Source organism: Zosterops lateralis (assembly GCF_965231275.1).
Source record: "Zosterops lateralis genome assembly, chromosome: 12".
NCBI classification, from domain to species: domain Eukaryota; kingdom Metazoa; phylum Chordata; class Aves; order Passeriformes; family Zosteropidae; genus Zosterops; species Zosterops lateralis.
The window spans coordinates 10,612,332-10,624,863 of record NC_139772.1 but is presented as its reverse complement, the minus strand read 5'-3'; the positions used below and the strand labels follow the sequence as shown (position 1 = coordinate 10,624,863).

The window sequence follows — 12,532 nt, the reverse complement described above, 5'->3', positions numbered from 1 at the left end:
AGAAATTTCTTGATTTTCATCTCTCAGCAAAACATTTCCCTCTAATTCCTCATAATTTCACTGAGAAGAATATTCTTGACTCTGGTGTTTATATATTTGTAGGAAGTGCAAGGAGATTATAGATTTTAAATAAAGTGGTAGTCCTGTGCTATTGTTTAGAATTAAGGTGATAGATGAGAGGAAGGTAGTAAAAATTAGAGATCTGTAAAATTCATTAGGGCTATTTATGGGACTACCTTTGTTGCAAATTTTGAAATGAATAAGGTAAGGAAATATCAAATTAACCACTCACTGAAAAAAGGGCTTGGATTTTTAAAATCAAAATCCTAAAAAATACACATTTCCTAGGTAATAGGAAGAAAACGTCTGGACATTTTCCATGCTTGTTACTTGGAGTCCCAGAATCTTTCTGTTTAGCTAACACAGTATAAGATTAATTCTCTCACAGCACATTGCCTGGAGTTCAGTGCACATGTTTACTGATGTGTACAGCTCTCAAATAAGTTTAGTGCTTCTTTCACCCACTGTTAGGAAGTATATTTAAAAGAAATTGCCTTTTATAGATTTAAATTACAAAAGTACTGATATCATGCAAAAAGCACTTCAACTCATGCAAGCATACAAATGTGTAAATCTTAGGGAAAAAGATACCCAGGGCTAATATGAATGTAAATAGGATTAGCTGCTTGCATTAGTGTCTGAAATACAATTTTAAATGCTTACTGCCTGGTTATTCCTACATATATATATATATATATATATATATGTATATGCATACGTGTCTATATATATGTGTGTGTGTGTATGTATGTATTTTTTTCCCCAGAAATATATTTTACTAGTACTTGAAAATATTTTTTTTCTTCTAAACAGGGAGACTTTTAAAGAGATGACTTAATGACAGCTGTGCTAGTGATGGAATCTAATATGTTATTATATATAGAAGGTTTATATTTGTTGTTATATGAAATATTAACACAAAATGAGGCCAGACTTCCATCCTTCACATATCCACCCAAATGCAGCAGTAATTTTAGACCCAGTATTCTCACTGAATCATGGACAATGACAGCCACCAGATTCTCTATAAGCCTATGAAAAGAACAATTTTCAGTTAATGGCACCACTAAAGCTGCATAAATCAACATATACGGCATTTCATTAGAGATTTCAGTCCCCTATGTCATGGCTTCTGCAGCAAAGCAAGTCCTTTAAGCAGCCTTAGTAGTAGTAGAGGGAATTTAGTTTTGTTATTACTTATGTTAAACTGATATAAGCATGGGGGGCTATAAGAAGCCTAAAAAAAATCAGTTATCTGACACACTCTTGAAGTAGGGTAGATGCATAAGGAGTAGGGCAGATTTTGTGTTTCTCAAAATGTTTAATCTTCTTGCTGTTTTTCTGCCTGCTAATAGAAATGGTAATGCTTTTTCCAGCAATAACCATATGTACCTGTGAATTGTTTAGTTTAAGTGACAGCTAAAAAGCGATAATGTCATTTTCTCTCCTGTGTGTAGTAAATATGTTAGAATGATGCCATAATAATTGTACATGAGCTTGTAGAGAAGAAAGAGTCCTAATTTGCCCTGTCAAAGTGGGCAAACAGTTGTCAAATGACACAACATTGCATACCTGGAGTGTGATGTCAGACTAATAATTGCTGAAGCAGAAAAGTTTGTTTTTTCTAAAATATCAGCTTTCTCCAAGTGTGCTGTTGTGTAGAGGGGCCTGTGAAGAATTGAGCTGTGGTTCCTGCTAGGCAAGTCTATTGCTATGGGCTGTGTGTAGAACATGGGAAATCAAAATTAATTATAAAGAGTAAACAATTTGGCAAAAGTTAAACCCCCTATTTTCAGTTAGATGTGATTCATTTTAATGTTTTTAAGTAAAACACTTAAACTTTTTTGTTTGGTGAGGATATTTTTCATTCACAAAGCTGTTTCATTTATGTATAAACCTCCAGGCCCTTCACAATGCTCAGCTTTTCAAAGCACTGCAGCATGGAAGGCAGTGGGAGCACACCAGTGACACCAGAGCTGGGTCCCCATGCACAGACACGTGGCTTCAGCAGGATTTGCCCTTTGTGTAGCTGGTGGGCTACCAGCTTCCTTCTGTCTCAGCTTCCTTTTTTTCTGGGTGATGCACCCCATTGTAAATAGATCAATTGCCAGCATTATGTAACATAAAGAAGGAGAACTCGCTACATCATTTTTTCATAATTATACAAAAAATAAAATGAGTGCATAAACAAGACTAGAAAAGAGCTCTGTGTGTTTACAGAAATAAAAATAAATTAGTGTGTTTTTTGAATTAATATTTTCAAATGTTCAGGTTGAATTAATTTGAGAAATATGAATATGTATTGGTAGTGTTAATTCTTTGGGGTTTTGAAAATTCTTACAACCACATAATTAAATGAGTGCCTTTAGAAATACTGATAAAACCCATTGCCATTCAAATATCCATACAAGACAACAGGGGCTGTAAGCTGTAGGCTTTAGAGATTAGTTTGGCCATGGGCCAGTATTTATCACAACATTTCCATCTTAGAAGATAAAATTTAATCATTTTTATTTAAATATAAATCAAAATTAATGCAGGTTTTAAAAAAAGGGGTGTATAACCTAATCACAATATCTTTATTTTAGAGATGCTTGCCTCTATTGTTTCTATTCAAAGGAGCAATTCTGTCTTTGTTGTGCTGCTCTTCCTTCAGCATTTTTTTTCTTCTACAAGGGTGCAAAAGGAAGGGGTGGTTGACCCAAATACAGTCCTATCTCCTAATTTTGCCAAGATCAAAGGCATTTCTAGCGTTTTATGTGCTGCCTATTGGTGAAGTCAAAAAACACAGTGTTTAGGCATGTCTCCACTTCCCAGACACAAACACAGGCAGCCCAGAATTAGTGTTTCACTCTGTCAGTGCCTTCTCCCCTGCCACTGCTCTCTCCCCACCTGCACACCCTCGTGGGTGCTGCAGGAGGAACATTGCTTGGTGCAGGGGGTTCTGCTGAACCTGTGCTCAACATGAGTATTCACACTGTAATTCTTTTACTTATGTGGAAAAGACATATCATAGACTGATCATTTTGAGATTAATTTTGAAAGAAAAAGAAATAATTAGCTCTCTTCTTTTGCAGTGGGATTATGGGCAGCATGCTCAGGAGGCAGCAGGAATTTCTGGAGGATGTGGTTGTGTTCATACAGGTAGCTGGTTGAAGGGGACTGCTCCTCTTACATGACAGAAAAGTAAATGTTGGATGGTATTGCAGCAGCCACCAATGCATATGAAGCTTTCTCAACTATACATGCATATTGTACCCATCTGGGGAGCAGCACGTGGTCAGTTTGCTGGTTTTCTACCACCCCATTGCAGTTCTCCTGGTGTTACACTGATTTTTACAGTCCTCATGTTAGAACTGAACAGTCTCATCTCTGTTTTGTTTCCTTGGGGTGATGGTTTGGCTTTGTAGAGCAAATACAACATTTTTGGTGTGGTGTTTTTTTGTTGTTGTTGTTGGTGGTGTTTTTTTTTTTTTTTTTTTTTTTTTTTTTTTTTTTTTTTTTTTTTTTCAGTTGAGCTAGTGAAATGGTGTTTCTTAAAGTGTAGTTAATTCAACTCTGAGCAAAGCCTGGTTGTCCTCACCTCTTGCCCCAAATTACAAAATGCAATGAAGAAGAACATTTCACAACACAGGAGGGTTGAGGAAACCTCCAACCAACTTGCTGGGATTGTTCTGGTAATTCTGCTAACAAACAGTGTGCAGCTTGTGTAGGGATCAGTGGGAACACTGCCTGAGGATCCCTGCTTACTCCATACCTTCAGATTGAACAAGTGATCACACATGATTTCCTACACAGCAAGCTTTAAAAGCAGCTTTTTATGTCAGGCTTTGATATGAATGTATATACGTGTGAAAAATGTTAAGTGGATACTTAATTATCTGTTAATATCTTCTGTAGTGGGGGAGCCCTCATGTTGGGTAACAGAACACCAAAGCTGGTCCTGCAGTATCTATCTTTCATCAGCTAGAGATGACTGCTGGAAACTCTCTCTGGGAGAAGGAAATAGAACTGTTCTTCTTTCTTCATGATATTTCTTGTATGAGGAAGGCAGATTGCCTCTGACTTTTAATGCAAAAACAAGTTCAGGGCTATTCAGTGCTCAGCTCCATATTGTAATAACATATCGACATCTGGAAAATATGAACTGCATGTGATTTTTGTAGTCAGAGTTTTATTCTGTAGGCATCTGCTTACTTGTTTTGCTTCTTCAGGACAATATCCAGGTCATCTAATGAAAAAACACCAATTATTTAGAAAATTCTTAGATTCCTTAATACTGGTACTATATATATATTAAATGTATATATAATGTATATGCATTGGTTCACTCACATAGTTAGAATCTCAATCATTGTTTACATATCTCAGCACCACCTGCTTAAATGACTGGATAATTCACACCTTCCACTCTCTCCTGTTTCTTCAGTAAATAGAGCCAAATTCAAAGTGGAACTGAAGGTGGATCTATTTCTTCAGCTTCAATGGATTTCGGAGCTTGTTTAGCAGCAGCTCCTGAATACTAAAAGGTGGTTGCTGAGCTCACGATTCTTTACCTAAGGCTATGTTGGTATTAGTTGTTCTCACCCGTTAGCGATTCAGAATAAGTGGGGCACTTCATTAGCTCCAGTTAAAGACAAAACAAAAATGTTTGTTTAAACTGGCAGATCTTAAAGCTGTGTTTCTTTCACACCATTTAGGAGATTTCCCACAAGTTTTCCCCTTGGGGTTATCTTCAAAAACCAACATTTTTTCAGGTGCTCTACAAACCCTGACCAGCTTGCTCTAGCTCCTTCCTTCCTCTTAACCCACAGTGTGTGCTCACATTGTGTCCAAAACACCTTCATTACAGGGCATTTATTCTCAGACTTCCTGGGGGCAGTATCCTACTGTACAAAGTATATTTCACTCACCATCAAGCAAGGTTGATTTCCAGTTAAATACTGATATCAGTATAGACCAGGAACTCAGACTGGCACTTTGTACATATTTTTACTGAATTTTGGGCATTGTGTTCTCCCTGTCATTGAACAGAAAGTGACCTTTGTGAAAACAGCAAGCAAGTAGGGTCAGACTAGGAAAGTTTCTTTTTAAGTGATGTTTATCCATGACATCCCTGTTTGAGCTGTATTTGTAGGTACCTCACCTTGTCACTGAGACATGGGATTCTTTATACATATCAAGACTGGCTTTGAGAAAAAGTTGCCCTTTATGAAATATTTTAGTGGCCAAATGGTGACTTTGAGGGAGAGCAGAGAAGCTTATCAAGTAAAGCCAAGCAGGAATATTCCATGGAAGGATTGTCTCTTCCCTAGGACAGGGGTGGGGCTGACAGCTGGTTGGTGAGTAACTGAGAAACTCATGAAGTGTGAGGACTGCTCCTATTTGAAGGTCATAACGTTGCCAGCAGAATTTCACTGAGGAGAAGGGTCTGTGCACTCAAGGGCTGCCTGTAGGTAAGAGGACACACAACCCTGAGTACAAGACAGAAGCAAGGCTTGTGTAGTTGGATGGACATGCCTAGTTCAGGGTATGTGGGATAAAAGTGGTGACTTGGTTTGCTGGTTTTATTTTTCCCTGACAGACTGATTTCAGCATCCTGTAAACTAAATTCTGGACTATATTCTTTGGTGACCCGATAAAGATTAATCAAGATGCTTGTGTGTCAGCATATTGTAAAATAAGATGCTCCATCAAGGCTGGAAATAGCTATTGTTTAAACAGCTCCTCCAGCATCCTGCTGTTTGATTCTTACATAACAATATTGGGGGATTTCGGAAAAGCCTTTGCCTGTCAGGTTAACTGGAGAGTGTTGTTTAAAGGAACAAGTTAGAATCTTAAGATGTTATGGATGTGGGAAAATAGAGTTGTATTTTAGTAAAACCAAGCCCTAAGAGTACATGAAAAGTCACCAATTCTTCTGTTTGTGATTTGCATTGGATGTAAGGAAGTCACTTGAAAACTTTGCTGCCTGTTTCATGCCTCATGATGAACTGAGGCTCCAGTTTAGTGCCTCATCTCTCAGGGACATTGGGGGAATTGTAGCATTGTGTACATTGATTTCTTTTGGTCTTGAGACGCTCTTCAAGGGTGTTACTTCTTATGCAGTTGCCTGTCAGCAAACAGGTAACATGTAGGCAATGGTTCCACACGTAGTCCTGGAGCAGTTGCTGAAGTTGGTAAAGAGTCAGTACAAATGTTCACAGAAGCATCTTGGGTTTTCTTTATTCTTAGAAAACACTGCTGGTTCAAAGGAGCTGCTGTATGGGTAGAGGTGCGAGGAAGATTTATATTGTAAACATTCTTTTGATGACAGTTGCTAAATTACTGTTTCTATATCCCATCAAGGTGTGTGTGAAGTCTGTGTGTCTGCATGTCTAAGCATGTATGTGCATTTTGTGGATATGTCTAAGACATGTTCCATGTCTAAGGATGTTCTGAAATAATCAAGTCTGAAATGAAAAATAGGAAAAGACTGAAGTGTCTTGTTTCTGATCCTTTGGGGGTACATTGGGGTCACATTTAGGTTTTCCTCAGAAGATTAGGCTTTTTTTTTTTTTTTTGCCTTTTTTTTTTTTTAACAAACAAACACCTCCCACCCCCTCAAAAACAAATCAAACCAAAAAATTCTTATCTAATCACATGCTTCCAGGAACTGGGCTTTTAAATTAAACCCCAGCTATCTCCAGATTTGTCCTAAGAACACAGCTGCCAGCAACACCAGGTGGTGTTGTAGCAATCAACATCATTATTAAAAAAAATATTGGCCAGAACATACACAGAAATGTACTGAATAGTAATAAAAAAGTGAATAATAGTTTGAATGCTTTTCAGCTGTTCAATAAGGCAAACAGATGTAGTAATGCATACTTGAGAGCATGCCATGTACTTTTAATCAGAGAAGTTTAGAGTATCATTTCATCATGGAAAAAAAAAAGAAAGAGACAGAATAATAGGTTTATTTCAAAAGGCAAAACTTTAAGGAGGGGAGCAAGAACTTCCCTGAATTTTGTATCAGACCAGGTCCTGAGAGCTACACTTGACTTGGAGAGACTGGAGAAGACCTCCTGCACCAAGCTAAGCAGTTTCATGAAACAAAGAGTCATGAGATGCAGTAAAATAGAAGGGTTTTTTTTAGAAGCTGCCAAACTGTTAAAGGCACATAGTGCTGGAATATTTGTGCAAGCAAGAATGCAAATGTTAATGAAAGATGAGATATGTAGTAGAGGGTGCTTTGCAAATTTTCCTATGGCATCAAAACCTGTGAGGCAACCTGGCTGAAATGTAATGAACACAGCTTGGAATTGCTGCAAAAGCTGAAGTTTTGGTATGAGAAATCATAACTGATTTAATTTCAGTCAAATGGGAACGCAAAAAAATCAAAAAGCACCTAAATCCTTGTGTTAAGACATAGGGACTACCACTGTTTTGATAGAAAAGTAAAGAGAAATTCAGGAGAAGGATTTGCTGGAATCACAACTATTTTTACAGATAAATATCAAGTAAATAAATACAAGTAAATACCTTTTTGCATGTGTTAATTTTACATTATTAATTGTTATCAGTAGCAGCTCTCCCAGCATTATTTCAGAGGCCTGGGGTCCCAAGTGGAAGGAGTTTGTGGCAATGCACAGACAGAATTCTGTCTGAAGAGTGGTTGGGTTGGAGCTCTCTCAGGTCCCTTTTGTATTTTGCTTGTCACTGTGTTTCTCACCCTCTCTGGATTTTTGTTTTCATCCAGCTTTCTTCCTTGGCCAGTCCCACCCTGCCTGAGCCTGCCCTGTGCTCCTCCCTCCCTCCTCTGTGTGCTCCTCTGAGATGGTGTCTGTCACCTGGCTCTGCTGTTTCTGATCTGGGAACTTTTCCCGGCCACATTTCAAGGGCAGAATCCCCCAGGTTCTCTCCTCCATGGCTACTCTGAGGCTGGAGTCTGGTGAAGTTACCAACCTGTGTTATTGCCTCCCTATCTTCTCTCAGCAGAGGAAGGGATAAGGACAGCTGTGAACAGGCTCCCAAGAGCCTCAATCCTCTAATGATACTGCAGGACTACAAAGCAAACTAGAATTCATGGTGTATAAAGTCTGGATAAGACTTTAAGCCACACAGTGAAGGTTCAGAGTTGTTTGTGGCTGCTTGGTTCCCCTTTTCTTCTCAGAACAATGTGGTGCTGTATGTTCTGAGATCAGGAGCAAAGAGTTGTGACAAAAGGACAAACAGCTTGAAATCAGTGGAATAACTTGGGGTAGGTTGATAGCTTGCTTGCAATGAGAATATTGGAGTCTGTCCCTAAATGACAGCAGAAATGCAAATGCTGACAAAGAAATCTTCAGCCACACACTTAAGATTTTATTCCAGGTATTTGTTCACCCAGATGTGCAGTATCTGTAGCAGTGAAGTCCTGTGCTAACCTCACACAGAATTTTCAGAAAATACAGAAGCAGTAACATAGTTTTAATAACAAGTTTTTATATATGTAGTTGCCTAGAAAAGCTATGTACTTCCTATGCCAGTTAAATATACATCCAGGAAATGCTCCTGTAATTCTACCTGCAAGAGAAAAAATTCTCAAAGTTAATAAGTCAATAAACCACAGATGCTGCCTTTTAACCATCATTATCCCCATTCCCTGGAAAGGGATGAGTTCAGGCTGAAGCATCAGCACTGATTTTCTGCCCTGACTTTAAATTTCTGTACATTTTGAATTTGTCATACATTTAGCATTACTTCAATGCATTTCTTGTGTGTGGTTGAATACAAAGAGCGGGAGGTCATGAGAGGCATTGCCTTGTTTTATCCAGAGGTCAAAGCTAAGAGAGTGTCAGTTTCCATTTTAGGCTTTTGTGGCATAGTTGACATTATATATACTCTTAGGTATGCAATGCAAATCACATTCCTGCAAGCTAATTATAGGATAAATGTAGCCACTTAACTAGGCAGCAGGCATGTCATCTCAGCATGGAGCTATCATATTATGTACATTTGCTGTCTCCTGTATAATTAACAGGATAAAAATATTACTGCCAGATACCATAAAAAAAATTAACACTATCTTAATTGTCTTTTCAGCTCAGGTATAGCCTATTACCATTTCAAAAAAGACCTTCCCTAATACACTAGAATTTTAAACTTCATTTGCTGAAGATGCCATTAATCCCTTTTCACACTTTGATCTGCCATTGTGATACGTTTGGACTTTGACTTCTCTGTTTTGCTTTTGAACTCTCCTTAAAAACTATTACTGAGATTTAGTGGCTTAAAATTTGAGGTTGCTCAGGACTCTGTGTTTGCTTTTTAAAAACTTAGTGACAGTGCATTTGGGTTTCACCATAACAGAGATGTATGCAGCCTGCAATAAGCTTTTGTGTAGGGCACTTTGCATCTGAGCTTTGGACATCGTTCTTGTTTAATCCAAATTTTCTGCGTTTCTAATCTCTCATTTTTAATGTCTATCCTACAGCATTCATTGCTGTCTTGTACGTGGCTATGAATGAGTGGAATCTTTGAAAGTTTAATCCTAATTCTTACCAGAATATGCCTTCATCAGTATTTGTGTAATATTTTGATGAGAAGTGGCTGATCTCTCTTCCTCCTTGTAAAATTGCTGTAATCTCCCTGTGATCTGAATACCACATCACTGCTGATGTCATCTGCATTTTGTAACTCTCATTTTCTGAAACTGCATTGGGAATCTCGAGGCTCTGATGCTGCTTTTGACACTTAAAATTAATTATATGATGGCTCACATTCAGAGAATACTTAGAATACATGCTTATTTTCAGGTCTTTTTGGGAGTAATTAAAGCTGAAAACTTCCATCAATTTAACAAATTGCTCTAGAATTCCTTGCCACAGCAGTTTTCCAATTGCTCCTGGAAAGCACACCTGTGCTACAGACACGTGAAACCCAGTAACTGGAGAAAAGATTGAGATAAACATGGCACCATTTAATCTGGTAAAGCTCTCTCAGTTATTTCTCTTGCTGTAGGTCTGTAGGAACCTTAGGTAGTTCTTGCATATTTACTTAAATGTTGACATCAGTAATGACACACATGGCTAACAGATTTTCCACATGTTTTCCTCCCTGGATGACATCTTCCTACTCCATCAGGACTCAAAGTCTGATTGTGGAGGCTGTTGATTGATAGCTTAGAGCACATGAGGTTTGGGGAAAACACAAGAATGACAGTTTATATAAATATCCTAATATGACACTTTTTTCTTGGTTTACCCTAACTTTTATTTTTCCCTGACCTAGAAATGATTTTTAGGTGTACAAAAACCCGCAGATACTTTAGAAACACAGTTGACTCACTCAGACATCTTGTTAGCATTTTGTACTTAATTGCTTCTTTCTCTGCTTACCCAGGGGGAATTGTACATGCCAAGATGGAGCTCTACTAGATCTAATAGGAGAAAAAAAAAAGCAAAAGGAAATAATGACTAGTCTTCCAAATCATCCTAAGTGGTCCAGGAGATGAGAGGGAGTGCTTTTTCCTGGCAGCAAAACCCCAAAACATGTAACTGGCTCATCCAGTGTCTCTTAGATTTTCAGATTAGGAATAGTATTTTTATAGCACACCGTCTTTCTTCATAAAGAGCCCATTTTAAGCACTGTATAAGCTACTTGTGGAAAAAGTAGCTACTATCTGTAGAAGTCGCTTTAAAAGGAATATTGTTACCCCTGAAAGCGTTGCTGCTTTGTGTAAGCCTCTGGAAAAAGGAAGATAGCTTTATGACAGCCTCTTTTTTCTGTGAAGACCAAAGGGCAGCCTAATATTATATGTACGGATGCAGCTTTAATAGCAAATTGCCAAAAGGATTCTTTAGAAAATAAGAGACCTTCAAGAAGATGTTTGCATATTTACATATAAATCCACGGAGGGATATATGAATATGCCATGCTGATACCTGTCTTGCTAAAGCTATGGATGGGAGTAATAGTATTTTTTTTTTCATGCTGAGCTACTCACACACAGAAGTGATTAGTGAATTTCCAGATATATGGAAGCTCAAAATGATCATATTTAAAGAATATTTTTCCCAGGACCAAAGGCAAATGACAGTCTTGGCTCTCCATCTCCTACAAATGTAGCTATTTTTCCTACAGGGTTATGTGCTGGAATTTTTGCCCTGTATTCAAGACAGAAAGCAAGTGATTTCCTTTTGTCAATAGAATTGAAACTTAACACAAATTTTGTGGTTTTACATTTGCACGTCCTAAAATAAATAATAATTAAAAAACCCCCAAAACATTCAGACAACTACACTCTCTTATGTAGCCATTTCAACACTCTTGTCTTCAAAATTTTCTGCTGATTTTGGTGACAATGGCAAAACTAATCTCTGGAGACAAAAATTCTGTACCTGAACAACCGACTACTCAGACTAAAGTAATTTTAAAAAGCAGGACAGTGTCAAGAGTGTTTCTCCAGACCATTTACAGTCATTCTGCCTCCTGACTTTCATGCTGCCAAACTGAAAGATTCCAACATTTCCAGGGCTCCCAGACTGGGGCTGTCGTGACATTCCCTCACTTCAGGCACATTCTTCCTCTTTCATTTCACTGAATACATTAGAGGGTTTTTAAAGGACAGAGCAACATTAATCCTAATAGCCTTAGGTCTGAGACTCCATGCTGTTGGCTGATAAAACCAGCCTGTCTCCTTCCACACCCAGAACATTTATTCACTTTACTGGCTTTATCTTCCCCGACATCCTCGGTGATTTATCCTTTTAATCTCTCCAAATCAGTTATAGCTACTATTCTTTTAACTATGGCTAAGTGTTAGAAAATTCTTTTTCAATTGATGCAGTTCTAGAAAGGTTTTTCCAATCAGTTGTGTGGTGTCTTGTTCTCAGGATTAAAAACTGACCTTGCCTGGAGCACGTTAGAAGATTAAACCACAGGTCTTGGTGCTCCAGGGAGCTGAGAGTGGTGTCCAGCTCCTCACTCAACAGCTCTGAGTTCCTCAGTTTAGCCCACAGATCTGTGGAGAAATCCTTTCCTTGGCTGGGCTGCCATGGCAAGGGAGGGGGAAAGGAACATGCTGCTCTGAGCACTCTCAGCTTTCAGCAGCAGAGGCCACTCACTGGGGTTTGTGCAGATGTTTCTGATGACATGGTCTCTGTTTGACTCTGCCTTGCCAGGAATCAACCCAAGTCCCTGGGGAGCTGGGATTTGTTTGCTTGGGGTCTGCCTTCCTGAGGCTTGTAGTGACTTCTGAATATATGTTCTCAATTCATAGAAAACGTTCCTGGTTTACAGATAGAAGTTCCCTTGGTGTAGCTTGTAGATGTTCTCAAAGCCTGGAAACCGCAGAGAATTAAATGGAGCTCTGCCCACAGGTGCACTTTGGCTTGGTACCCCAGAACTCTTACAGACAGAGATGCCCATTGTTCTGGACAGCAGGGATGTCCACATATGAGCTTAGAGATTTCTGTTTTATTCATCTGAGGTTGAACTTTCTACCCCT

The 12,532-nt window shown here is 38.5% G+C and overlaps 1 long non-coding RNA gene across 1 annotated transcript in view; it reads left to right on the top strand.

Annotated features, from left to right (window-relative positions):
- The window catches only part of LOC310914404, a 51,508-nt gene that overhangs the window by 13,314 nt on the left and 25,662 nt on the right, over positions 1 to 12,532 (top strand). Inside the window, exon 3 of the long non-coding RNA XR_014591030.1 lies at positions 3,138 to 3,204. This is a non-coding gene — a long non-coding RNA (uncharacterized lncRNA). The remainder of the gene's footprint in view (positions 1 to 3,137; positions 3,205 to 12,532) is intronic.